The sequence below is a fragment of the Hemitrygon akajei genome, chromosome 1 (genome assembly GCF_048418815.1).
Source record: "Hemitrygon akajei chromosome 1, sHemAka1.3, whole genome shotgun sequence".
Lineage (NCBI taxonomy): Eukaryota > Metazoa > Chordata > Chondrichthyes > Myliobatiformes > Dasyatidae > Hemitrygon > Hemitrygon akajei.
This window is the reverse complement of record NC_133124.1, coordinates 163,369,643-163,397,155: the sequence shown is the minus strand read 5'-3', so window position 1 is coordinate 163,397,155 and position 27,513 is coordinate 163,369,643. Positions and strand designations below refer to the sequence as shown.

Here is a 27,513-nt window from a genome sequence, read left to right as displayed (position 1 = left end):
GTCCTTCCAAAGTGTACCACCTTACACTTCTCCGGGTTGAACTCCATCTGCCACTTCTCAGCCCACTTCTGCGTCCTATCAATGTCTCTCTGCAATCTTCGTCAATCCTCTACACTATCTACAACACCAACAAACTTTGTGTCGTCTGCAAACTTGCCAACCCACCCTTCTACCCCCACATCCAGATCGTTAATAAAAATCATGAAAAGTAGAGGTCCCAGAACAGATTCCTGTGGGACACCACTAGTCACAACCCTCCAATCTGAAAGTACTCCCTCCACCACGGCCCTCTGCCTTCTGCAGGCAAGCCAATTCTGAATCCACCTGTCCAAACTTCCCTGGATCCCATGCCTTCTGACTTTCTGAATAAGCCTACCATGTGGAACCTTGTCAAAAGCCTTACTAAAATCCATGTAGATCACATCCACTGCACTACCCTCATCTATATGCCTGGTCACCTCCTCAAAGAAATCTATCAGGCTTGTTAGACATGATCTGCCCTTCACAAAGCCATGCTGGCTGTCCCTGATCAGACCATGATTCTCTAAATGCCCATAGATCCTAACTCTAAGAATCTTTTCCAACAGCTTTTCCACCACAGACGTAAGGCTCACTGGTCTATAATTACCCGGACTATCCCTACTACCTTTCTTGAACAAGGGGACAACATTCGCCTCTCTCCAATCTTCCGGTACCATTCCCATGGACAACGAGGACAAAAAGATCCTAGCCAGAGGCTCAGCAATCTCTTCCCTCACCTCGTGGAGCAGCCTGGGGAATATTCCGTCAGGCCCCGGGGACCTATCCATCCTAATGTATTTTAACAACTCCAACAGCTCCTCTCCCTTAATATCAACATGCTCCGGAACATCAACCTCAATCATATTGTCCTCACCGTCATCAAGTTCCCTCTCAGTGGTGAATACCGAAGAGAAGTATTCATTGAGGACCTCGCTCACTTCCGCAGCCTCCAGGCACATCTTCCCACTTTTATCTGTAATTGGTCCTACCTTCACTTCTGTCATCCTTTTGTTCTTCATATAATTGAAGAATGCCTTGGGGTTTTCCTTTACCCTACTCGCCACGGCCTTCTCATACCCCCTTCTTGCTCTTCTCAGCCCCTTCTTAAGCTTTCTTGCTACCCTGTATTCCTCAATAGACTCATCTGATCCTTGCTTCCTAAACCTCATGTATGCTGCCTTCTTCCACCTGACTAGAGTTTCCACCTCCCTTGTCACCCATGGTTCCTTCATCCTACCATTCTCTATCTTCCTCACTGGGACAAATTTATCCCTAACATCCTGCAAGAGATCCTTAAACATCGACTACATGTCCATAGTACATTTCCCTGCAAAAACATCATCCCAATTCACACCCGCAAGTTCTAGCCTTATAGCCTCATAATTTTCCCTTCCCCATTTAAACATTTTCCTGTCCTCTCTGATTCTATCCTTTTCCATGATAATGCTAAAGACCAGGGAACAGTGATCACTGTCCCCCAGATGCTCACCCACTGTGAGATCTGTGACCTGACCTGGTCCGTTACCTAATACTATATATAGTATGGCATTCCTCCTAGTCGGCCTGTCGACATACTGTGTTTGTCCCTTGCAATCCTTTTGCTCTTAACGTATCTGTAAAATCCCATAGGATTCTCCTTCACCTTGTCTGCTAGAGCAACCTCACGCCTTCTTTTAGACCTCCTGATGTTCTCCTGCATTTCTTCCTGCATTTCATTTCAGAGCTACCTCATTCGTTCCTACCTGTAATCAACCTCCTATCTTTCTTACTCAGGGCCTCAATATCTCTTGTAAAAATGAAGGTTCCCTAAAGCTGCTGTCTTTATCTTGTGTTCAGACAGGCACATATAAACTCTGTTCTATCTCTCGGACTCTAACATCCAATCTCCATCCTATCCAGCCTTTCTACAGTTTAAGGGTCCCAGCCAATCTTTGGAAAGTTAATAATCACCTGCTATCACAACCTTATTTTTCTTGCAGTTGTCTCTCTACAAATTTGCTCCATGATCCCATTAACCTGGGCATCCCTTTCTTGTTCCGCAGTTCCATACACACAGCATCAGTAGACAAGTCCCCCAGTCTGTCCTGTCTGAGCACTGCCATGACATTTTCCCTCACTAATAATGCTACCCCCCCTCTTTAGACCCTCTGTAAACAACAAAACACTGGAGCATTGAGCTGCCAGTCCTGCCCCCATTATACCAACGGCTAATGGCTACAATGACATACTTCCACGTGTTGATCCATGCTCTCTGTTCATCCACCTTTCCTATGATATTCCTTACAGTGAAATAGATGAAACTCAATATTACTCCCAAGATGCTCAGTCTTTCAATTCCTGTCTTTGTATTTCGGCTTAACATCTCTCCCCACAACCACTCCAATATCTGTTCTAGTGTTCTGGTTACCAGCCTCCATTATTGAATGTATACCGGGGGGAAATCATTTGGTACAATTTGCATATTATCAGCCAGCTTACCTTCATATTTCATCTTCCCCACACCCTTGCTACCCTTCCCACTTTAGTCCCTCTGCAATCATCCAGAATCAGTTTTGGATCTCTGGTGCCACCAGACCAGAGGGTGGTGAGGTGGTGAATTGAATTGACTTTATTTCTTACACCCTTCACATACGTGAGGAGTAAAAATCTTTACATTACATCTCTGTCTAAATGTGCAGTGTGCATTTATAGTCATTTGTAATAAATAGTCTGTATAACAGGACAGAAATACAATGGTGTCAGTGTGAATTAATCAGTCTGATGGCCTGGTGGAAGAAGCTGTCCCGGAGCCTGTTGGTCCTGGCTTTTATGCTGCGGTACCACTTCCCAGATGGTAGCAGCTGGAACAGTTTGTAGTTGTGGTGACTTGGGTCTGCAATGATCCTTTGGGCCCTTATTACACACCTGTCACTGAAACAGTGGGAAGTTCACATTTACAGATGTACTGGGCTGCCCGCACCACTCTCTGCAGAGTCCTGTGATTGAGGGAGGTACAGTTCCCATACCAGGCAGTGATGCAGCCTGTCAGGATGCTCTCAATTGTGTCCCTGTTGCATGTTCTTAGGATTTGGGGGCCCATACCGAACCTCTTCAACCGTCTGAGGTGAAAGAGGCGCAGTTGTGCATTTTTCACCACACACCCGATATGTACAGACCACGTGAGATCATCGTTGATGTGTATGGCAAGGAACTTAAACGCCAAGTTTAAATATTGCAAGTATTGCATGTGGAGTATTGAGTAGGCAAGGCAACAGCAGCCCTTCCAGGGCCAATGCTCTTTCCACTACCCCTCGTTCTCAGGGAAGATGCCCGACAGACGGGGGTAGATCCAGTAACCACATAGCCAATGAGTACTCTTCAGCAGACGGGCAGGACTGAAGTTTGTTAGTTCCATATATACACCTTTACTGCTCCCAGATAGCGACCTTCAAGTTGCAGTGATACGTAACCTGGTCAATACCCTCAGTTCCAGAAAAGGAACATTTGAATCTCCTCTCAATCACTGACGAACCATCAGTGTATTTATTTTTCTCGATATTTATCATGTGTAACCCTCAGGTTGGGCTGGCGGTGTTAGTCTAGGGAAGACAGTCTCCGGCTCCACCAGATGTGTGAAACCTGAGGTGTAAAACCTCTTGTTTGTGTGGATCTGTGTGATCTGTTCCCCCGTTACAAATCAGTACCACAAAATAACAGAGTTCACCATGTGCAGTTAAATGATTTAGCTCTTTAATTCTTGATTTGACTAAAGGGTTAGTAAAGTAAAACAAAAAGAAAAGGGCCCATTTTAATGAAACAGTCCAATGTGCACGTTGGAGCTCACAGTTTCCTCCCGCTGGTCCTCCATCGATTTCCCCGGGCTCCGTTGACTCCTGGCTCCACTCCAAGTCCACTCTGTCCTGCTGTCTACGACCTTTCCTTTCTGGCGTCTTCTCTCTTCATCTCTCGTCAAACAAAAGACCCAGACACCTCGTTCTCAGGCACAGAACAAGAAAAAACTCTCCCTTCATTGGACGGTACACATTCCAAATCCCCCGTTATCTCTGTCTCCTAAACAGATATACTGTTTTGGATACTGTTGGGGCAGATGTCTCATCAGGGGAAGGCAGCAGCAGCCGAGTTCATGGCACCATGGGTGGCTCTGTGGCACAGGAGGGAAGGAAAAGGAATGGGAGAGCTATAGTGATAGGGGATTCGATTGTAAGGGGAATAGATAGGCGTTTCTGCGGCCGCAAACGAGACTCCGGGGTGGTATGTTGCCTCCCTGGTGCAAGGGTCAAGGATGTCTCTGAGCGGCTGCAGGACATTCTGGAATGGGTGGGTGAACAGCCAGTGGTCGTGGGATGAGGTCCTACAAGGTGAATTTAGGGAGTTTGGAGATAAACTAAAAAGTAGGACTACCAAGGTAATAATCTCTGGATTACTACCAGCGGCACGTGCTAGTCAGAGTAGAAATAGGAGGATATTTCAGATGAATACGTGGCTTGAAAAATGGTGCAAAAGGGAGGGATTCAAATTTCTGGGGATTGGAACCAGTTCTAGGGGAGGTGGGACCGGTATAAACAGGACGGTCTGCACCTGGGCTGGACTGGAACCAATGTCCTAGGAGGAGCGTTTGCTACTGCTGTTCAGGAGGATTTAAACTAATATGGCAGGGGGATGGGAACAAGTACAGAGAGACAGTGGGGTGTAAAATGAGGGTAGAAGCAAAAAGTAGTAAGGTGAAAAGTAAAAGTGGCAGGCAGGCAAATCTAGGGCAAAAGGCAAAAAGGGCCACTTTTCAACATAATTGTATAAGGGCTAAAAGTGTTGTAAAAACGAGCCTGAAGGCTTTGTGTGTCAATGCGAGGAGCATTCGTAACAAGGTGGATGAATTGAATGTGCAGATAGTTATTAATGAATATGATATAGTTGGGATCACAGAGACGTGGCTCCAGGGTGACCAAGGATGGGAGCTCAACATCCAGGGATATTCAATATTCAGGAGGGATAGACAGAAAAGAAAAGGAGGTGGGGTAGCATTGGTGGTTAGAGAGGAGATTAGCACAATAGAAAGGAAGGACATTAGACTGGAGGATGTGGAATCGATATGGGTAGAGCTGCATAACACTAAGGGGCAGAAAACGCTGGTGGGAGTTGTGTACAGGCCACCTAACAGTAGTAGTGAGGTTGGGGATGGCATTAAACAGGAAATTAGAAATGCGTGCAATAAAGGAACAGTAGTTATAATGGGTGACTTCAATCTACATATAGATTGGGTGAATCAAATTGGTAAGGGTGCTGAGGAAGAGGATTTCTTGGAATGTATGTGGGATGGTTTTCTGAAACAACGTGTCGAGGAATCAACTAGAGAGCAGGCCATTCTAGATTGGGTATTGAGCAATGAGGAAGGGTTAGTTAGCAATCTTGTCGTGCAAGGCACCTTGGGTAAGAGTGACCATAATATGGTGGAATTCTTCATTAAGATGGAGAGTGACATAGTTAATTCAGAAACAAAGGTCCTGAACTTAAAGATGGGAAACTTTGAAGGTATGAGACGTGAATTAGCTAAGATAGACTGGCAAATGATACTTAAAGGGTTGACGGTGGATATGCAATGGCAAGCGTTTAAAGATCGCAAAAGAATAAACCAGGGAAGGTAGTGCACCCGTGGCTGACAAGGGAAATTAGGGATAGTATCAAGTCCAAAGAAGAAACATATAAATTAGCAAAAAAAAGTGGCACACCTGAGGACTGGGAGAAATTCAGAGACACAAGGGCTTAATTAGGAAAGGGAAGAAAGATTATGAGCGAAAGCTGACAGGGAACATAAATCTAACTGTAAAAGCTTTTATAGATATGTGAAAAGAAAAAGATTGGTCAAGACAAATGTAGGTCCCTTACAAACAGGAACAGGTGAATTGATCATAGGGAACAAAGATATGGCAGACCAATTGAATACCGTAGATTCCGGATTTTAAGCCGCTACTTTTTTCCCACATTTTGAACAGCTATGAACTTTGCGGCCTTTAATACGGAGCGGCTAATAGATTATTTTTTTCATGCCGCCTCGTAAACATTTTGCCTCATAACAGTAGACCATTAAAATTGATGAGTAGTTCACAGAGGTGCAATGAAATTGTACGATAAATCAAGCGCACTTTCACAATTAAATTATTGTAAATCAGTCATTTGTACTCACCCTCATCAACATGGACAACACTCGAAGCATTGTGCTGCCTTATGGCAGTTATTTAGTTTATAATATTTTCGCTTAGTAATTCATTTTCTAGTTAAAGTTAGAAGAGTTTTAACTATATTTGTTTTCTGTACTACATCGCGGGATGCTATGACGTCACACCCGGTTTCGCGGTGTCTTGTGGGAAAACGCCGTTTGTGAATAAACGGAAAGGAGGGGGTCGAGCGGCGGAGCGAAAACGCTGCTTTTAAGTTAAAGGCGATCAATAACTTTTCCTGGTAGGCTGCAGTATATATATTTTTTACCAGTCGTTAGGAGATATTGGAATGTTGTTCAGTAAAGAAGTATACGCAACGTATATTTAAAAGTAGCTGCGTTACGGGCACGGTTCGAAAAAAAGCATTTGCAATATGTATTTGTTTTTGTTACCATATGGATTTAATTAAAAGTTAAAAAATCCTCACGTGTAATATCTTTCTGTGTAAATATCTCATATTACACCGTGGGACACCTGCGGCCGAAAATCCGGTGCGGCCTTTACAATTAAAAAATTGATTTTATTTCTAAAATTAGAGCCAGCGGCTTTTAATCAGGTGCGCTCTGTAGTCCGGAATCTACGGTAACTACTTTGGTTCTTTCTTCACTAAGGAGGACATAAATAATCTTCCGGAAATAGTAAGGGACCGAGGGTCTAGTGAGATGGAGGAACTGAGGGAAATACATGTTGGTAGGGAAGTGGTGTTAGGTAAATTGAAGGGATTAAAGGCAGATAAATCCCCAGGGCCAGATGGTCTGCATCCCAGAGTGCTTAAGGAAGTAGCCCAAGAAATAGTGGATACATTAGTGATAATTTTTCAAAACTCCTTAGATTCTGGATTAGTTCCTGAGGGTTGGAGGGTGGCTAATGTAACCCCACTTTTTAAAAAAGGAGGGAGAGAAAAACAGGAGAATTATGGAATCTGGCTTCCTAAACCTTACCTACGCTTCCTTTTCTTTTTGACTAAATTCACCACTTCTCTCAACATCCAAGATTCCCTGACCTTGACATCCCTGTCCTCCTGACATGGAGCATACCTGTCCTGTACTCTGTGAAGTTGGTTTTTTAACACCCTCCACAGGTCAGATGTGAACTTGTCTAAAAACTACTGTTCCCAGTTAATTATCCCTGGTTCCTGCTGAGTAGTCTTGTAATTTGCCGTGCTCTAATCTAGTACTCTCGCATGATTTGTACTTGCCCTTATTGTTAGATATCTTAAAACTTGTGGTTAGTGTTCGCCTGACAATTCTCCCATGGGAATGTGTCAGTCTGGCCAGGCTTATTACTCAACAGCAGGTCCACCTCACCTCACCTATGTTTTAAGAGACACTCCTGGATGAATCTACCAAATTCTGTCCTGTCTGATCTCTTGCACTACGGAGCAATCTCTTCCACGAAGGAGCAGTGTATATTGGAGTAACTGAAATCAACCACGACAAAAGCCCTGATACAATCAGAATGATTGCATCTTTATTGTGATGAGTTTTACCCATACACACTCAATGGATCCAATCACCTTTAATCTCCTTCTATCAATTCTCAAACATTGAAACGGTGGAACATTCAGCACCCATTCCAGTTCTCCAGCCCCTGTCAAACTACTGTCCCAAGTAGCTACTGGGTGCACAAACTGCAGATATCGTCATCGGGGAGACGGTGAGATGGTGAGACAAGACCATAAGACATGAGGACAGCACCATAGTGTGGTGGTTAGCACAACGCTTTACAGTACAGGTGACCCAGGATCAATTCCCACCGCTATCAGGAAGGAGCTTGTACGTTGTCCTTGTGACCCTGTGGGTTTCCTCCGGGTGCTCTGGTCTCCACCCAGAGTCCAAAAGGGAACCGGTTGGTAGGTTGATTGGTCATTGTAAACTGTCCCGTGATTGGGCTAGGATTCTTGCTGGGCCGAACTCCTCGAAGAGCCTATTTTGCTCTGTATCTCAGTCAGTACATAAATAGATAAAGCAGCAGATATAAATGAATAAATATATCAACACACAAACAGAGGAGCTGAATTAAGCCTCTCTGCTCTGCTATTCCAAGATGGCAGATTTATTTTCTCTCTCTACTGCATTCGCCTGCCTGCCCCCGTAATCTTCGGTAATTTCCTAATCAAAGATCTGTTAAATTCAGCTAAAGTTTACCCAATGACTTGGCCATAAATTTCTACAGATTCACCAACTTCTGCCTAAATAAATTCCTCATCATCTCTTTTCTAAAAGGACATCCTTGTATTCTGAGGCTGTGCCCTCTGATCGAAGGCTCCACTGTAGAAAACGTTCTCTGTATGTCCACTCTATCTCAACCTTTGATACTTTTCAAAACTCCTTTCTTTTAAGCTCCAGTGAGAACAGGCCCAGAATCATCAAATGCTCCTGATATATTAACACTTTTTTTTCTCATTCTCATGAACTTTCTCTGGACCCTCTCCTCTGTTTATTCTGTGTTGATAACAAAACAAAATAATGGTTCTCAGCTTGGTCTACTGTAAGGAAGGTAGAGGCAAAGAAAGACAATGAACAAAGAGATTATCATTTTTACCAGAAGTAGCTCAGACTGGAGAGTTTCGAGTGATACAGAATAACCTATCAACTGGTCGGGTTCAATTGTATGACACACACTGCAAAGGAGCTTCTGGAAAAGTACAGAATCACCTGTACTACTGTTACTGAAAACTCAATGAACAATTACTCGTACAGGTGATTATATAAACATTATAAGCAAACTGGAAGAAAAAGAACAATGTTACTCTAATCCAACACTACCTTCCTGTCTGCACTGAAACAATGTCAAAGGTCAACAGCAAAATAAAACATCTTAAGGAAGGTCTTACCTGCGACTTCTCACTGCTCCCCCTCCCCACACCTGGGTCACTTACTCAGCCTCTTCACGCCAGAGCCTCTCAGCTCCCAACTCCAAAGACTCCAGCCTGCTTGACCCCAACTTCTTTCTATTAGCTGCTGTTCATTACCTGATTACCCAATCACTGTCGACTATCAATTTGCAAATGTGTCTCCTTTAAGGTCCTAGTGAGGTGAAACTTACCACCAAGTGGAACTGGGAAACGTTTGAAAAAACCAACAGAGGGCAACTACAACAGCCACAAGGAAGGAAAAGTTGAAGTATGAAGGTAAGCGAGCTTAGCAAGAGTGCATGGCATTTCAGGAGAAATACGAGCATGGATAGAGCTTTGGCTATTGGAAGGGGGCAAAGAGTGGGAATTAAGAGGTCCTTTTCTGATTGGCTGCCGTTCCTCAGGGGTCAGTTTTGGGTCTACTTCTCTGTACATTGTATATCAGTGATTTGGCTGACAGAATTGCTGGCTTTGTGGCCAAGTTTGTGGATGATACAAAGACATGTGGAGGGACAGGTAGAATTGTGGAAGGAGAGAGGGTGCAGAAGGACTTGGATTGATTCTGAGAATAGGCAAAGAAATGACAATTTTCCAAATGGAGAGAAAATGGGAAAAAATGAGGTGCAAAAGGACATGCTAGTCCTTGTGCAGGATTCCCAAGGTTAACTTGCAGATGGAATCGGTGGGAAGGAAGGCAAATGCAATTTTAGCATTCATTTCGAGAGGACTAGACTATTAAAGCAGGGATGTAATGCTGAGGCTTTATAAGGCTCTGGTGAGGCCTCATTCGGATTATTGTGAGCACTTTTGTGCCCCTTATCTAAGAAAGGATGTGCTGATGTTGGGAGGGTTCAAAGGGGGTTCAGGAAATTGATCCCAGCAATGTAAGGCTTCTCAAATGAGGAAAGTTTGGCTCTGAGCCTGTACTTGCTGGAATTCAGGGAAATAGAAGGTGTGGGAGGATCTCACTGAATCCTATTGAATGTTGAAAGGCCAAGATGGAGTGGGTATGGAGAGGATGTTTCCTATAGTGAGGGAGCCTAGGACCAGAGGGCAGAACCTCAGGGTTGTCCATTTAGAACAGAGATCGGGAGGAATTTCTTCAGCCAGAAGGTGGTGAATCTGTGGAATTTATTGCCACAGGGGGCTGTGGAGGCCAGGTCACTGGGTGTATTTAAGGCAGAGGCTCATAGGTTCTTGATAAGTCAGGGCATAAAAGATTACGGGAGGAAGGCAAGCGAATGGAGTCGAGAGGGAAATGGATCAGTCATGATCAAACGATGGAGCGGATTTGAAGAACCGAATGGCCTAATTTGTTCCTCTATCTTATGGTCTAAGTCGCCTTGCTCACCACGCCCTCTCCTCATTGCTGCTGTGAGGGAGGAGGTAGCAGAGCCTGAGGACGGACACTCATCATGGACAGAACAGTAGCATAACGGGTAGCGGGGCACTATTACAGAGCCAGGGACACCGGTTCGATTCCCAGCACCGTCTGTAAGGAGATGTATGTTCTCCCCATCTCCGTACGGGATCCAACGGGTGCTCAGGTTTCTGGTTTCCTCCCACCTTCCAAAGACACCCAGATGAATGGGTTAATTGGTCAGACGGGTGTGATTTAGCAGAGCAGGTTCATCAGGAGAGTCTGTTACTGTGGTTTATTTCTCTACAAATTAAAGAACAGTTTTAGAACAGCTTCCTAATGTTCATCAGATGTCTGAATGGTCCGTGAACCCATGAACACCAGCTCACTATGATCTCCCTTTTTGCACTATCTACTTTTTACACAATTCTTATGTACTTTTTTATGTATTCCACTGCGTTGGTGCTTCAACAGAAAAAAATGTCATGTGTATCTCAGTGATAATGAACCAGATCTGATTCTGAACTTGTTCAAATGTCAATGTTTATTTTGTGTGTTATGTATAAGTCTGTCTGATCTACAAACTCCATTTCCCTGACATTTTTGTCTGCACCCTGCCCTGGGATATCTTCCCAAAATCAACACCTCACACTTAGCATCATGGAGTCATAGAAAGCTAAAGCACAGAAACAGGCCCGTAAACATTGAAATCAAAATCGCATTCACCACTTTTGCCAGCAGCTTGTTCCACACTCTCACCTCCCTCAGTGAAGTGGTTTCCCCTCATGTTCCCCTTCAACATTTCACTTTTCACCCTTAACCCATGACCTCCAGTTGTCATGTCACCCAATCTCAGTGGAAAGAACCTGTTTGCATTTACCCTATCTATACCCCTCATAATGTTGTATACATCCATCAAATCTCCCCTCAGTCTTCTATGTTACAAGGAATAAAGTTATAACTGACTCAATCTTTTCTTGTAACTGATGTCTCCTGTCCTGGCAACATCCTGTAATTTTTCTCTGTAAACTTGAACATAGCAACCCATCTCCTGTGCTCATTATTTTGATCGATGAAGGCCAATATGCCAAATACTTTCTTTAGGACCCTATCTTCCTGCAACACACACTTTCAATGAATTATGGTTGTGCATTCCCAGACCCCTTTGTTCCACCACACTCCTCATTGCCCGATCATTCAATGTAACACGTACCCTGGTTGGTCCTACCAAAATTCAACACCTCGTACTTGTCTGCATGAAATTCCATCTGCCATTTTTCATCCCATTTTTCCAGCTGGTACGGATCCCACTGCAGGCTATGATCGTCTTCCTCTCTGTCCACTACAACACAAATCTTGGTGTCATCTGCAAATTTGCTGATCCAGTTTACCACATTATCATTCAGAATGTTGATACGGATGACAAACAACAACAGACACATCACCGATCCCTACAGCAGTCCACTAGTCACAGAGGAAACTATCTGTTACCAATCTCTGGCTTCTTCCATAATCCAATTTACTACCTCATCTTCAATCTCAAGTAATGGAATCGTCTTGACCAATGTCCCATGTGGGACTTTGTCAAAGGCCTTGCTGAAGTCCACGTAGATAACATCCACTCCCTTGTCTTCATCAACTTTCCTGGTAACTTCCTCAAAAAACTCTGTAAGATTGGTTAGACACAACCTACCACACACAAAGCCATCCTGACTATCCCTAATCAATCCCGTCTATTAAATACTCATATACCTGGTCCCTAAGAATACCGTCTGATAACTTTCCCACTACTGATGTCAGACTCAGCGGCCTATAATTTCCTGGTTCATTCTTATAGCCTTTCGTAAGCAGCAGAACAGCATCAGCTATTCTTCACTCATCTGGTACCTCACCTGTCATTAAGGATGATTTAACTGGGACCCCTGCAGTTTCAGCACTTGCATTCCACAGGATCCGAGGGAATACCTTGTGAGGAGTGAGCACCTCCTCTGTAATCTGTACAGGGTTCAGGACCTCACTGCTGCTTAGCCTCACTTCTTTCAACTCTGTGTCCATCTCCCAAGTTGATACAGATGTGTAAAATCAATTTCAGATCTCCCCGTTTCTTTTGGCTTCAAGCCTAGATTACCATTGTGATCTCGCAGTGTACCAATTTTGTCCTTTGCAATCCTTTTGCTCTGAACATACTGTGTCTGTAGAAGCCCTTAGGATTCTCCTGCGACTTGGTCTGTTGGAGCAGCCTCATGCCTTCTTTTAGCCTTCCTTGTTTCTTTCTTAAGTGTTCTCTTGCATTGCCTTGAAATTCAAGTCAAGTCACTTTTATTGTCATTTCGACCATAACTGCTGGTGCAGTACATAGTAAAAATGAGACAACGTTTTTCAGGACCATGGTTTACATGACACAGTACAAAAAACTAGACTGAACTACGTAATAATAAAAAACACAGAGAAAGCTACACTAGACTACAGACGTACACATGACTGCATAAAGTGCAGAAAAACAGTGCAGGCATTACAATAAATAATAAACTGGACAATAGTGCAAGGTGTCAGTCCAAGCTAATGGCATAATGATCACTAGATGCAAAGTTTTCGAGTTTAACTCCAGCTGCCATCCCTTGGCCCTGTTCCCCAGGTCATCTGGAATTCCGTGTATTCTGAGATAACCCTCTTCACTGTGCACTACCTCACCAACTTCGTTGATCGGGTAAACTTATTTGAAGAGGGACACTGCACAATCCCTTCAGTACACCATTGGTCACAGGCCCCCACTTTAGAGGAACTCCATTCCCATCGCAACTCTTAACCACCAAGGCCAATATTGTGTCCATTTCCTTATCTCACCCTCGATCCCACGTGTTCTCACCTTCCAGACTAGCTACAAGGTGACATCTTTTCAAAGTCCCCCATAGACAACATCTGCCTTGCCATGTCAATCCGCTTGGCCACACCTTGTCCCCACCGTGTATCGCTCCCACCCAATGGCTTATGTGAAGTAATGGTCTGGAGGGATCTAAATGAGGTCTCCACCATTCGTGGCCCTGCTGCCTACCTGTTGCTGTACCCAGCCCACAGCCACTCCCTCTTTGGCTCAGAGGTGCTCCCTCCCCCGATGCTCCCTCATTGGCCCTGAGGTACTTCCTTCCAGCTCCCTTAAAACCGGTCACTCTCTCCAGCTCAGATGTGCTCCCCCCACCAAACGGATGATCCTTCCCCCATCCAGTGCTGCTCTCACCAGCAAACACACTCTCCCCATCCCAGAGGATCACAGTCTGGGCTCCTTCTGCTCCTGCACACAGAGTGGCTGAGTCAGGTGTGGAAGCCCCTCAAACGCTGAAAGGGTTTATTAACCCGAGGAGCTATGTAAGTGTTAAATGAAAGTTTTCAAAGGAAAATGAATAAGGTAAACAGTAATACTCAGATCTTGAGTTGCAAAGAGTCCTTGAACGTGAGCCTGTAGGTGGTAGAATCAGTTCAGGCTGAAGTTATCCACGCCGGTACAGGAGTCTGATAGTTGAAAGGTAATACCTGTTCCTGAAGCTGGTGGTGTGGGACCAAAGGCTTCTGACCCTTCTGCCTGATTGTATCAGTGAGATGAGGGTGTTGGCAGGACCGTGAGGGTCTTTGATGATGGACGCTGTTTCCTTGTGGCAGTGTTCCTTGTAAATGTGCCCATTCCTGGGAATGCCTGTGATGGACTGGACTGTATCCACCACTTTCTTCAGCATTTTCCGTCCTTGGGCATTGGTGTTTCCACACCAGGCTGCCATGCAACCAGCTGGAATGTTCTCCACTCTACATCGTTAGAACTTTCTCAGTTTTTGGTGACAAGTGAATCTACACAAGTAAGAAAGTAGAGGTGAAGTTGAGCCTTTGTGATGACGCTTACATGCCGGTCCCAGAACAGATCCCCTGATATGATAATGCCAAGGAATTTTTACCGAACTGACTCCCTCTGCCTCTGATGCCCAAATGAGGACTGGCTCATGTACCTCCGGTTTCCTCCTATAGTCTGTAATCAGCTCCTGGCTTTCCTGACATTGACCATAAAATGTAAGACCAGAATTAGGCCATTTGGCCCATCAAGTCTACTCTAGCATTCCAACATAGCTGAACCATTTTTTCCTCTCAGCCCCAATCTCCTGCCTTCTCCCCATATCCCTTCATCCCTGACCAATCCATCAATCTCTGCCTTAAATATACCCAGTGACTTGGCCTCCACAGCCACCTGTGGCAACAAGTTATAGGTTGTGTGTGAGGGTGTGTTTTGGTTGTGTGTTTGTGTGAGGGTGTCTGCAGGTTGATGAAGGGAGATTGGGGCACTCAATGGATTTCTTGTTTTTAGCCGAGACACCAGACACGCTGGTCAGACGGACGTAGCAGTCTGTCACATGATCCTTCTGCTCCCGCCATATCATCAGGACAGCACAGAATTGACTTCCGAGCACCTCCGAGCCAAGCTTTACGATGGACAGCGCATGTTGTGCAATAACGTGAGGAGCCCGGGCTTTGTCTGAATCACCAATTTTCCACCCAAAGAACAGTAAAGGCTTTCTTAATAAGAGGAGTCAATTTCCGTCCTTGAGATTTTAGTGTATACTCGTCACAAATGTGACAAAGAATCGTAGTTGTTGCAACATTGGCAGGACATTCTGCAATCACAAATACTCCTGAAAATACTGAGTGAAAAACCTTCCTCTAATATCCCCCTTGAACTTCCCTCCCCTTACCTTAAAGCCATGTCCTCTTGTACTGAGCAGTGGTGCCCTGGGGAAGAGGCACTGGCTGTCCACTCTGTCTATTCCTCTTAATATCTTGTACACCTCTATCATGTCTCCACTCAGCCTCCTTCTCTCCAAAGAGTAAAGCCCTAGCTCCCTTAATCTCTGATCATAATCCATACTCTCTAAACCAGGCAGCATCCTGGTAAATCTCCTCTGTACCCTTTCCAATGCTTCTACATCCTTCCTATAGTGAGGCAACCAGAACTGGACACAGTACTCCAAGTGTGGCCTAACTAGAGTTTTATAGAGCTGCATCATTACATCACGTCTCTTAAACTCTATCCCTCGATTTATGAAAGCTAACACCCCATAAGCTTTCTTAACTACCCTATCTACCTGTGAGGCAACTTTCAGGGATCTGTGGACATGTACCCCCAGATCCCTCTGCTCCTCCACAGTACCAAGTATCCTGCCATTTACTTTGTACTCTGCCTTGGAGTTTGTCCTTCCAAAGTGTACCACCTCACACTTCTCCAGTTTGAACTCCATCTGCCACTTCTCAGCCCACTTCTGCATCCTATCAATGTCACTCTGCAATCTTCGACAATCCTCTACACTACCTACAACACCACCAACCTTTGTGTCGTCTGCAAACTTACCAACCCACCCTTCTACCCCCACATCCAGGTCATTAATAAAAGTCACAAAAAGTAGAGGTCCCAGAACAGATCCTTGTGGGACACCACTAGTCACAACCCTCCAATCTGAAAGTATTCCCTCCACCACAACCCTCTGCCTTCTGCAGGCAAGCCAATTCTGAATCCACCTGGCCAAACTTCCCTGGATCCCATGCCTTCTGACTTTCTGAACAAGCCTACCGTGTGGAACCTTGTCAAATGCCTTACTAAAATCCATGTAGATCACATCCACTGCACTACCCTCATCTATATGCCTGGTCACCTCCTCAAAGAACTCTATCAGGCTTGTTAGGCATGATCTGCCCTTCACAAAGCCATGCTGACTGTCCTTGATCAGACCATGATTCTCTAAATGCCCATAGATCCTATCTCTAAGAATCTTTTCCAACAGCTTTCCCACCACAGACGTAAGGCTCACTGGTCTATAATTACCCGGACTATCCCTACTACCTTTTTTGAACAAGGGGACAACATTCACCTCCTTCCAATCCTCCAGTACCATTCCTGTGGACAACGAGGACATAAAGATCCTAGCCAGAGGCTCAGCAATCTCTTCGCTCAAGTCGTGGAGCAGCCTGGGGAATATTCCGTCAGTCCCTGGGGACTTATCCGTCGTAATGTATTTTAACTACTCCAGCACCTCCTCTCCCTTAATATGAACATGCTCCAGAACATCAACCTCACTCATATTGTCCTCACGGTCATCAAGTTCCCTCTCAGTGGTGAATACCGAAGAGAAGTATTCATTGAGGACCTCGCTCACTTCCACAGCCTCCAGGCACATCGTCCCACTTTTATCTCTAATCGGTCCTACCTTCACTCCTGTCCCCCTTTTGTTCTTCACATAATTGAAGAATGCCTTGGGGTTTTCCTTTACCCTACTCGCCAAGTCCTTCTCATGCCCCCTTCTTGCTCTTCTCAGCCCCTTCTTAAGCTCCTTTCTTGCTACACTATATCCCGTAATAGACCCATCTGATCCTTGCTTCCCAAACCTCATGTATGCTGCCTTCTTCCACCTGACTAGATTTTCCACCTCCCTTGTCACCCATGTTTCCTTCACCCTACCATTCTCTATCTTCCTCACCGGGACAAATTTATCCCTAACAACCTGCAAGAGAACCTTAAACATCATCCACATGTCCATAGTACGTTTCCCTGCAAAAACATCATCCCAATTCACACCCGCAATTTCTAGCCTTATAGCCTCATAATTTGCCATTCCCCAATTAAAAATTTTCCTGTCCTCTCGGATTCTATCCTTTTCCATGATAATGCTAAAGACCAGGGAGCAGTGATCACTGTCCCCCAGATGCTCACCCACTGAGAGATCTGTGACCTGACCCGGTTCGTTACCTAATACTAGATCTAGTATGGCATTCCCCCTAGTCGGCCTGTCAACATACTGAGACAGGAATCCATCCTGGACACACTTAACAAATTCTGCCCCAGCTAAACCCTTGGAACTAATCAAGTGCCAATCAATACTAGGGAAGTTAAAGTCCCCCATGATAACAACCCTGTTATTTTTGGACCTTTCCAAACTCTGCCTCCCAATCTGCTCCTCGGTATTTCTGCTGCCACCAGGGGGCCTACAGAATATCCCCAGTAGAGTAACTGCTCCCTTCCTGTTCCTGACTTCCACCCATACTGACTCAAAAAAGGATCCTGCTACATTACCCACCCTTTCTGCAGCTGTAATAGTATCCCTGACCAGTAATGCCACCCTTCCTCCCCTTCACCCCCTCTATCCCTTTTAAAGCACTGAAATCCAGGAATATTGAGAATCCATTCCTGCCCTGGTGCCAGCCGAGTCTCCGTAATGGCCACTACATCATAATTCCATGTATGTATCCAAGCTCTCAGTTCATCACCTTTGTTCCTGATGCTACTTGCACTGAAGTACACCCACTTTAGCCCTTCTACCTTCCTACCTTTACACCCTTTATTCTGCTTCTCTTTCCTCAAAGAAGTGGCAGACAGAATACAATCTTGGGAAGCGTATGGACATGCACTTTGGTAGAAGTATGGACTGTTTTCTAAATGGTGAAGGAGGTGCAAAGGGACTTGGGAGTCCTTGTGCAGGATTCTCAAAAGCAGGGGATCCCCACCCCTACGATTAACCGAGGTGTCTGTGGACCCCAGGTTGGGACACCCTGCCCTAAATGTTAGCTTGGAATTTGAATCAGTGGTAAGGAAGGCAAATATAGCATTAGCATTCGTTTTCAGAGGACAAGAATACAGCAATGGTGAGCCTTTAAAAGGCATTGGTCAGACTGCACAGAGTACTATGGGCAGTTTTGGGCCCCTCATCTAAGAAAAATTGTGCGGGCATCTGAGAGGGCCCAGAGGAGGTTCTGTGAATGAAAGGGTTAACGTATCAGGAGTGTTTGATGGCTCTGGGCCTGTACTCGCTGGAGTTTAGAAGAATGAGGGGAGATCCCATTGAAACCTATCGAATATTGAACAGCTTAGATAGAGTGGATGTGGAGAGGATGTTACCAATGGTGCGGATGTCTGGGACCAGAGGGCACAACCTCAGGTTGTTGATTAGTATGGGCATCAGAAGTTATGGGAGAAGGTAGAATAGCGTAGTTGAGAAGGATAGTAAATCAGCCATGATGGAATGACAGAGTAGACTTGATCGTCTGAATGTCTTAATTCTGCTCCTGTGTCACAACATCTTTGAGGTAACTCTTAACCCCTTACATATCTTGAACCTTTCAACCTCTGTCTCAAATGCACTCAGGGACCCATGTTCGGTACACCTGTACATCTGCTCAATAATGAAAATATCTAATCAGCCAATCATGTGGCAGCAACTCAATGCAGCAAAGCATGCAGGCACGGTCAAGAGGTTCAGTTGCTGTTCAGACCAATCATTAGAAAGGGGAGGAAATGTGATCAAAGTGACTTTGACTGTGGAGTGATTGTTGGTGCCAGATGGGGTGGTTTGAGTATCTCAGAATATGTTGATCTCCTGGGATTTGCAAGCACAACAGTCTCTTATGGAAGATGATGCAGAAAAATGACCAACAAAATGCTTCCATTGAGCTGCAGTTCTTTGGGTGAAAATGCCTTGTTAATGAGGGAGACCGGAGGAGAATACCAGACTGGTTTACGCTGACAGAAAGGTGACAATAAAGATCATAAACATAATCAACATGAGAAATAGGAGCAGGAGTAGTCCATCTGGCCCATCGAGCCTCCTCCGCCATTCAATCAGATCATGGTGATCTGATCATGGACTCATCTCCTCCTACCTGCCTTCCCCCATAATCCTTAATTCCCACGCTATGTAAAAATCCATCCAACCTTATCTTAAACATATTTACTGAGGTAGCCTCCACTGCTTCATTGGGCAGAGAATTCCACAGATTCACCACTCTTTGAGAAAAGCAGTTCCTCCTCGTCTCCGTCCAAAATATTCTCCCTGAATCTTGAGGCTATGTCCACTAGTTCTAATCTCAGCTACCAGTGGAAACAACTTTCTTGCCTCTGTCTTATCTATGCCTTTCATAATTTTACATGCTTCTATAAGATTTCCTCTCATTCTTCCGAATTCAAGAGAGTACATTCCCAGGCAACTCAATCGCTCCTCGTAGTCTAACCCCCTCATGTCTGGAATCATCCTGGTGAACCTCCTCTGCACCGCTTCCAAAGCCAGCATATCCTTCCTCAAGTAAGGAGACCAGAACTGCACACAGTACTCCAGGTGCGGCCTCACCAGTACCCTGTACAGTTGCAGCATGACCTCCCTGCTCTTGAATTCAATCTCTCCAGCAATAAAGGCCAACATCCCATTTCCCTGCTTGATGGCCGGCTGTACCTGCAAACCAACCTTTTGTGATTCATGCACAAGCACAGCTCAGCAGCATGCTGCAATTTGCTCTTTCATTTTTCCTTCCAAAGTGGGTGACCTCACATTTACCAACATCGTACTCCATCTGCCAGACCCTTGCCCACTCACTTAATCTATATCTATATCTCTATCTATCTATCTCTATCTATCCATCTATATCTATCTATATATATATACATCCTTCTGCAGACTCTCACAGAAAAGTCCACTCTTTACCTTCTGCCAGTCAGCCAATCTTCCATCCATGCTAGTACCTTTCCTGTAAAACCATGGGTTCTTATCCAGTTAAGCAGCCTCATGAGTGGGACCTTGTCAAAGACCTTCTGGAAATCCAAATAAGAAACATCCACTGACTCATCCTTGTCTGTCCTGTCTGTAATTTCCTTATCAAATCCCATCAGATTTGTCAGGAAAGATATCTCCTGAAGGAAACCATGTTGACTATGGCCTGTTTTATCATCTGGCTGTCAGTACTCCAGAACATTATCATCAATAAACCTCATCCTCCAATATCATCTGAACCATTGAGGTCAGACTAACTGAGCAATCATTACTTGTCCCTCCATAATCCATTGAGCCAGCTCCTTCAGAACCCTAAGTGTCCACCTGGTGCAGGTGACTTATCTACCTTCAGCTACCCAAGCACCTTCTGTGTAATAGTAATAACACTCACTTCTGCCCTGACACTCTCCAAGTTCTGACAAACTGCTGCTGTCTTCCACAGTGAAGACAGATGCAAAATACTTCGACTACACCCAACAATCACCCCCCCACCCTCCCCCCCCCGTTATTACCTCTCCAGTATCATATTCCAGCAGTCCGATATCCACTCTTGCCTCTAGAGGAGAGGGTGGGAGAATGGGATTGAGAAATATCACTCCTGACTGAATGGAGCAGTGATCTCAATGGGCCGAATGGTCTCATTCTGCTCCTGCATCGTCCAAAAGTTCCCTTCAACCTCCAGGTGGAGAATGGGAAGCCTCACCTGGAATTACCGTCTGCACATCAGCACTCGTAGTGGTGTCTCACACCTTACCTCCGTCCATCCCAGCAGACACGGGCTTCCGAGACATTGCCTGAGGTGGGTAGACAACCCGTCTCCCACATTCCCCTGTCTGGGCCGGGCCACACCACACCTGTAAAACACGACCGGTCTGTCTCAGGAGTGAGCTGCTCTCGGTAGATCCACGTTCTCCGGTGGTTGGACGGGTCTTTTGGGGAGGGTTTGTGAACTCAGGACATCGGGAGCAGGAAGAACGTCTATCCCACACGGCTTGTCTCCCAGGATCGGTGACACGAAGTCACACATCACAGAGACAGGCCCTTCGGCCCATCTGGTTCCTGTCAGCCCGGATGCTCATCAGAGCCAGTCCCACTTGCATGCATTTATCCCAAAACCCTTCCTATCCATGTACCTCTCTGAGAGGCTTTTACATATTGTTACTGTACCTGCTTCAGGCTGCTCATTCCATGTACGGACCACCCTCTCGTTGAAAATGATGTCCCTCAGGTTCCCATTAAATCTCTCACCTCAAGCTCGTTCCCTCTGGTACTGCATTCCATCACCTTGGGTGAAAGACTGTGCATTCACCCCATCCATCCTCTTCATGATTTTATACCCCTCTGTAAGGTCACCCCTCAGCCTCATAAACTCCAATGAACAACGTTCCAACCTGTTGTCTCGATTGAACGAGAAGGAGAGGTTGGACAAACTGGATTTGTTTTCTCTGGAGCTGCGGAATCTGACGGGAGATCTGATAGTGATGAGATGATGAGAGGCAGAGAGAGCAGACAGCCGGTGTCCTTCCCCAGTCTAACACTAGAAGGCACTCTTTGCCCATACGTTATTTTCACCAGACAATTGATACAAGAGCGTACAATCATCACAGCGATATTTAATTCTGCGCTTTGTGCTCCCGAAGTACAAGTCCAAGTAAATATAATAAAAATTTGAAATTATAAATCATAATTAGAAAATAGAAAAGGGAAAGTAAGGTAGTGCAAGTCAGGTCCGGATATTTGGAAGGCACGGCCCAGATGTTGGTCAGGATCTGTTCAGCAGTCTTATCATAGTTGGAAAGAAGCTGTTCCCAAATCTGGCCATACAAGTCTTCATGCTCCTGAACCTTCTCCCGGAGGGAAGAGGGACAAAAAGTGTGTTGGCTGGGTGGGTCCTGTCCATGATTATCCTGGCAGCACTGCTCCAACAGCGTGCGGTGTAAAGTGAGTGCAAGGATGGAAGATTGGTTTGTGTGATGTGCTGGGCTATGTTCACGATCTTCTGAAGCTTCTTCCAGTCTTGGACAGGACAGCTTCCATACCAGGTTGTGATGCACCCTAGAAGAATGCTTTCTACGGTGCATCTATAAAAATTAGTGAGGGTTTCAGGGGACAGGCCAAATTTCTTCAGCTTTCTCAGGAAGTAAAGGCACTGGTGGGCTTTCTTGGCAGTGGACTCTGCTTGGTTAGACCAAGTCAGGTCATTTGTGATATTCACCCCGAGGAACTTAAAGCTTTTGACCTGTTCCACCTGCGCACCACCGATGTAGATGGGGTCGTGTGGTCCGCTACTCCTTTTGAAGTCAACAACCAATTCCTTTGTCTTGCTGACATTGAGGGATAGGTTATTGTCTTCGCACCATGCCACCAGGTTCTTAATTTCCTCTCTGTACTCAGACTCATCATTACCCAAGATACGGCCTACAATTGTGGTGTCATCAGCAAACTTATATATTGAGTTCGATGGAAACTTGGCTACACAATCGTGGGTGTACAGTGAGTACAGCAGGGGGCTGAGTAAATAGCCTTGTGGGGCACCGGTGCTCAGAGTGATTGTAGAGGAGAGCTTGTCCCCTATTTTTACAGCCTGGGTCCTGTCTGTGAGGAAGTTGAAGATCCAGCTGCAGATCTGAGTGCTGAGACCCAGGTTCCGGAGCTTAGGAATCAGTTTATTTGGAATGATGGTATTAAAGGCAGAACTGTAGTCAATATAAATGAGCCTTACATATGCGTCTTTATTCTCCAGGTGTTCTAAGGAGGAATGTAGTGCCAGAGAGATGGCATCTGCTGTTGACCTGTTGCTCCGGTAGGCGAATTGCAAAGTGTCGAGGTTGACCGTTAGGTTATGGTTGATGAGTGCCATAACCAATCGCTCGAAGCACTTCATAGCAATTGATGTTAGAGCCACAGGTTGATAGTCATTCAGGCATGTCACCTTGCTTTTCTTCGGCACCGGGATTATCGTTGCCTTCTTAAAACACGAGGCGATCTTAGACTGAAGCAGGGAGCAGTTGAAGATGTCAGCAAACACTCCAGCTCGCTCGCTTGCACAGGCCCAGAGAACCCGTCCCGGGACGCCATCTGGGCCCGTAAATAATTATGTATAATTATATTCATGTAATTTATACATAAATTGGTATATTGAAGAATAACGATATTGGAAATTGTAGAGAGCAGTGGCTGCCTAGAGTGTGCTGCCAAGGGAGTTGGTGGAGGCAGATACAATACAGGCAGTTCAGATACTCTTAGACAGACACACATCAATTTCTGGAGAATATATTGAACAGAGAAAAACGACAGCACAATACAGGCCTTTTGGCCCACAATGCTGTTCTGAACATGGACTCACTTTAGAAATTACCTAGGGTTACCCATAGCCCTCTATTTTCCTAAGCACCATGTACCTGTCCAGGAGTCTCTTAAAAGACCCCATCATATCCGCCTCCACCACCATTGCCAGCAGCCCAATCCACGCACTCACCACTCTGGCAAAAAACTTACCCCTGATATCTCCTCTGTACCTACCTCCAAGCACCTTAAATCTATAAGAATATAAGAACATAAGAAATAGGAGCAGGAGTAGTCCATCTGGCCCATGGAGCCTGCCCCGCCATTCAATAAGATCATGGCTGATCTGTCCAAAAACTCATCTCCATCTACCTGCCTTTCCCCCAATAACCCTTAATTCACTTTCTCAGAAAAAACTTATCTAACTGTTTCTTAAATATATTTGGTGAGGAAGCCTCAACTGCTTCCCTGGGCAGAGAATTCCACAGATTCACCACTCTCTGGGAAAAACAGTTTCTCCTCATCTCCATTCTAAATCTTCTAACCAATCCACTATCCATGCCAATACACTTCCGCTGACTCCATGCATCCGTATCTTATATACAATTTTCTTGTGTGACAGCTTATCGAACACCTTCTGGAAATTCAAGTAAATGACATCCACCTGTTCCCCTCTATCCACTGCGCTCATTATGTCCTCAAAGAACTCCAGTAATTTTGTCAAACAGGACCTGCCCTTTCTGAATCCATGCTGCGTCTCTCTATCGCAACCACCCCTTTCTAAATGTTCCGCTATTTCTTTGTTAATGACAGCTTCAAGCATTTTCCCGACTACAGATGTTAAGAAAACTGGCCGATAGTTGCCCGTCTTTTGCCTATATCCTTTTTTAAAAAGTGGCGTGACATTTGCTGTTTTACGATCCGCTGGGACCTGCCCAAAGTCCAGAGAATTTTGATAAATGATTACCCACGCGTCTACTATAACCTCCGCCAATTCCTTCAGCACCCTGGGATGCATCCCATCAGGACCATAATAGTCATTCAATGCCTCAGCCATTTCCTTATCACCCAATATCAATTTCCCCTTCTTGACTTCCAAGGGACCTAGTTGACTTTAGCCACCCTCTTCAGCTTTATAATTTATAAAAACTTGTGCTATCTGTTTTTATATTTGGTGCTAATTTACTTTCATACTCTGTCTTCCCTTTCCTTATTTCTTGATTAGTTGTTTCTGTTGCTTTTTAAAGTTTTCCCAATTCTCCAGTCTCCCACTACTCTATGTGAGTTTGTACAAATTAGCTTTTAATTTGATACTATGTTTTAGATAGAAAAATAGACAACCTACAACACAATACAGGCACTTTGGCCCACAAAGTTGAGTCGAACATGTCCCTACCTTAGTAATTACTAGGGTTACCCATAGCCCTCTATTTTTCTAAGCTCCATGTACCTATCCAAAAGTCTCTTAAACGACCCTATCGTATCTGCCTCCACAACCTTTGCCAGCAGCCCATTCCACGAACTCACCACTCTCTGGTAAAAAACTTACCCCTGTCGTCTCCTCTGTACCTACTCTGAAACACCTTAAACCTGTGCCCGCATGTGGCAGCCATTTCAGCCCTGGGAAAAAGCCTTTGACTATCCACATGATCAATGCCTCTCATCATCTCATAGACCTCTATCAGGTCACCTCTCATCCTCCATCGCTCCAAGGAGAAAAGACCGAGTTCACTCAACCTATTCTCATAAGGCATGCTCCCCAATCCAGGCAACATCCTTGTAACTCTCCTCTGCACCCTTTCTGTGATTTCCACATCCTTCCTGCAGTGAGACGACCAGAACTGAGCACAGTCCTCCAACTGGGGACTGAACAGGGTCCTGACCAGCTGAAACATTACCTCGCACCTCCTAAATTCAATTCCACGATTGATGAAGGCTAATACACCATATGCCTTCTTAACCACAGCGTCAACCTGCGCAGCTGCTTTGAGTGTCCTATGGACTCGGACCCCAAGATCCCTCTGATCCTCCACACTACCAAGAGCCTTACTGTTAATACTATATTCACCATCTACTAAAATGAACCACTTCACAATTATCTGGGTTGAACTCGACCTGCCACTTCTCAGCCCAGTTTTGCATCCTATCAATGTCCCGCTGTAACCTCTGACAGCCCACCACACTATCCACAACACCTCCATCAGCCATCTTACTAACTCATCCCTCCACTTCCTCTTCCAGGTCATTTATAAAAATCATAAAGATTAAGGGTCCCAGAACAGACCCCTGAGGCACACCACTGGTCACCGACCTACATGCAGAATACAACCACTCTTTGCCTTCTGTGGGCAAGCCAGTTCTGGATCCACAAAGCAATGTTTTTTACCAGAGAGTGGTGAGTGCGTGGAATGGGCTGCTGGCAAAGGTGGTGGAGGCGGATACGATAGGGTCTTTTAAGAGACTTTTGGATAAGTACATGGAGCTTAGAAAACTAGAGGGCTATGGGTAACTGTAGTAATTACTAAGGTAGGGACATGTTCGACTCAACTTTGTGGACCAAAGTGCCTGTATTGTGTTGGTAGGTTTTCTATGATTGATAAGGTACCCCATGCCTCGTTACTTTCTCAATAAGCCTTGCATGGGGTACTTTATCAAATGTCTTGCTGAAATCCATATACACTACATCTACTGCTCTACCTTCATCAATGTGTTCAGTCACATCCTCCAAAAATTCATTCAGGCTCGTAAGGCACAACCTACCCTTGAAAAAGCCATGCTGACTATTCCTAATCATATTATACCACTCCAAATGTTCATAAATCCTGCCTCTCAGGATCTTCTCCATCGACTTACCAACCACTGAGGTAAGACTCACTGGTCTATAATTTCCTGGGCTATCTCTACTTCCTTTCTTGAACAAAGGAACAACATCCTCAACCCTCCAATCCTCCGGAACCTCTTCTGTCCCCATTGATGATGCAAAGGTCATCACCACAGGCTCAGCAATCTCCTCCCTCACCCACACAGTAGCCTGGGGTACATCTCATCCACTCCCGGCGACTTATCTAACTTGATGTTTTCCAAAAGCTCCAGCACATCCTCTTTCTTAATATCTACATGCTCAAGCTTTTCAGTCTGCTGCAAGTCATCACTACAATCACCAAGATCCCTTTCCATCGTGAATACTGAAGTAAAGTATTCATTAAGTACCTCTGTTATTTCCTCCAATTTTTTTAATTATGTGCAATCATGAACAATAGCCAGATCAGAAATGCTGATGAAGTCGACTAGTTCCCAAAGAGAACTCTGATAGGCCAGTCAGACGGTTCACGCTGCTCAGCGATAGAACATTAAAAAATCATATGTACAATTAAGAAACAGTAAAAAATAGTAGAAATACTGGAGTCCTGATGAATGTGATGAGGTCTGCTGGAGAGAGACATTTATACACATGCTATCCTCCATAATTCAGAGAGATTGAAGGATAAAGTTACAGGGTGACAAAACGTGACAGGAGCACTTGGAACTAAAAACTACTCCCTACTGGGAGAAAACAGTTCCATACACACTTTCCCACTTGATTGGTCCTATTCTTTCATGTCTTATCCTCTCGCTCTTCTCATACTTGTAGAATGCCTTAGGGTTTTCCTTAATCCTGTCTGCCAAGGCCTTCTCATGGCCCCTTCTGACTCTCCTAATTTCCTTCATAAGCTCCTTCCTGTTAGCCTTATAATCTTCTAGATCGCTAACATTACCCAGCTCTTTGAATCTTTTGTAAGCTTTTCTTTTTGACTAGATTTAATACAGCCTTTGTACATCACGGTTGCTGTACCCAACCAAAGCTTCCTTGTCTCACTGGAACGTAGCTACGCAGAACTCCACAAACATATCCCCTGAACATTTGCCGCATTTCTTCTGTACTTTTCCCTGAGAACATCTGTTTCTAATTGAAGCTTCCAGTGTCCTGCCTGATAGCCTCATAATTCCCCTTAATCCAATGAAATGCTTTTCTAACTTGTCTGTTCCTATCCCTCTCCAGTGCTGTTGTAAAGGAGATAGAATTATGATCACTATCTCCAAAATGCTCTCTCACTGAGAGATCTGACATCTGACCAGGTTCATTTCCCAATACCAGATCAAGTACAGCCTCTCCTCTTTCCGGCTTAACTGCATATAGTGTCAAGAAACCTTCCTGAACATATCTAACATACT

At 45.0% G+C, this 27,513-nt stretch overlaps 1 long non-coding RNA gene across 2 annotated transcripts in view; it reads left to right on the top strand.

Moving 5' to 3' along the window:
- LOC140731944 (uncharacterized) overlaps positions 1-27,513 on the top strand; it is a 96,377-nt gene that overhangs the window by 50,187 nt on the left and 18,677 nt on the right. The window contains exons 5-6 of one of the 2 annotated variants that reach the window (XR_012099948.1): positions 9,263-9,369; positions 22,760-22,819. This is a non-coding gene — a long non-coding RNA (uncharacterized lncRNA). Of the gene's footprint in view, positions 1-9,262; positions 9,370-14,798; positions 15,532-22,759; positions 22,820-27,513 lie in introns of those variants that run through there. The other variant, XR_012099949.1, reaches the window with a different exon arrangement.